The following is a 1,351-nucleotide window of genomic DNA, read 5'->3' on the forward strand; positions in this document are numbered from 1 at the left end:
GGAGATACGCACGTTTTCTTCAGGTGCATATAATTTGAACTTTGTGTGAACTGCTACCCTAGTATATAGAGCTAACATCAGCTTGTATCTAAGAGGCTGGAAAGGTGCCACAGACAGACTGGAAGATATGGGAAGAAGTCGGGCATCGGCTGACCTTCCTTGAATGTTCCTGTGGAGCCAGAGTTACTTTGAATGACCAATTTATTAAATCAAGAGCAAGACCTTATGACGGGGTAAAGGCAAAATGCTGTGTTTATTGATTACATGAATTAGACATAGAGGTCCGGATACACCATTTATACAGATGCACACAAATCATCCTACACATCATTACACTCAGACGTACACAAACACAAAACAACCATTCCATTCAGATATTATAGTTACCGGCAGCAGTTGTTCAATAGGAGTCCTGGGTGGCTGGCCCAGACCTATTGAGAGAAGTTGCAGATAGCAAGCTGGAGCGGGGTCAACAGACGTGTCCATGCTCTGAAGAAGGCAGCAGTTGAGAGAGACTCACCCAACCTGGTATATTCCAGAGTCCTCTTTTATGAGGATTGGCATCCCTTGTTTTACACTTTGGGTTTTTTCCATACCCAGTTTTTGTTTTTTCAGTTGTTTCTCATCCATCTTCTGCTTATCTCAGTCCAAGGTCAGTTTGGTCGTAAAAGTTGGTATCTCAGCTTTGAAGTGTCCTTGCTGCCAAGGCATCTGGCAGGATTTGTGCATTCCTCCTCCTTGTTATCTCCTTTGTGCCCTAGGCCTCAACGGGATTCTTCAGCCATCTATTAATTAGTTTACTGACTGGTAACTTACACATTTGGCGCCTTGTTGCTTATAAACACAGTTAAATCTTCTTTTCCTGTCTCTCTGAGATTCTCTCACCATTCACCCTTTCACATACACTCATACATAAAGGGCATGCAGAGTTCATTCACTTATGTCAAGCAAAAGAATACAAAATGGAGTTTTCAAGTTACTTACAGGACAGGACTAACATGGTTACAGGTCACTACTATCACACTCTATGTTAACATCAGCTGCATTAGTTCAGTTCATGCTACACCAGGCTGCATCCTCTTGAGACATTGTATAGCTATGCTTCCACTACCTCCCAAATGGGAAGCAATTCAGGCACCTTCGGTGGCTCATGATCTTGGTTGGGAGGCAGACATAACTATAATCACAACTTTATGTTGCTGTATAAACATAGTCTTTATTTCAAGTGACCTGTTAATCTCTATCAGAACTATACAGTGTTACTTCACCACTGCTAATTTCACAGCCCAGTCAAATTTAAAGCAAAATTTAGACAAAGCTCTGAGTCAAGGCTACTAATACTAATGTTTAA

General features: G+C 41.6%; 1 protein-coding gene across 1 annotated transcript in view; it reads left to right on the forward strand.

Moving 5' to 3' along the window:
• Positions 1 to 1,351, forward strand: part of THSD7B (thrombospondin type 1 domain containing 7B) — a 549,335-nt gene that overhangs the window by 199,211 nt on the left and 348,773 nt on the right. The window lies entirely within an intron of this gene.

Source organism: Crocodylus porosus, unplaced genomic scaffold (assembly GCF_001723895.1).
Source record: "Crocodylus porosus isolate Cpor-Errol unplaced genomic scaffold, CroPor_comp1, whole genome shotgun sequence".
Taxonomy (NCBI): domain Eukaryota; kingdom Metazoa; phylum Chordata; order Crocodylia; family Crocodylidae; genus Crocodylus; species Crocodylus porosus.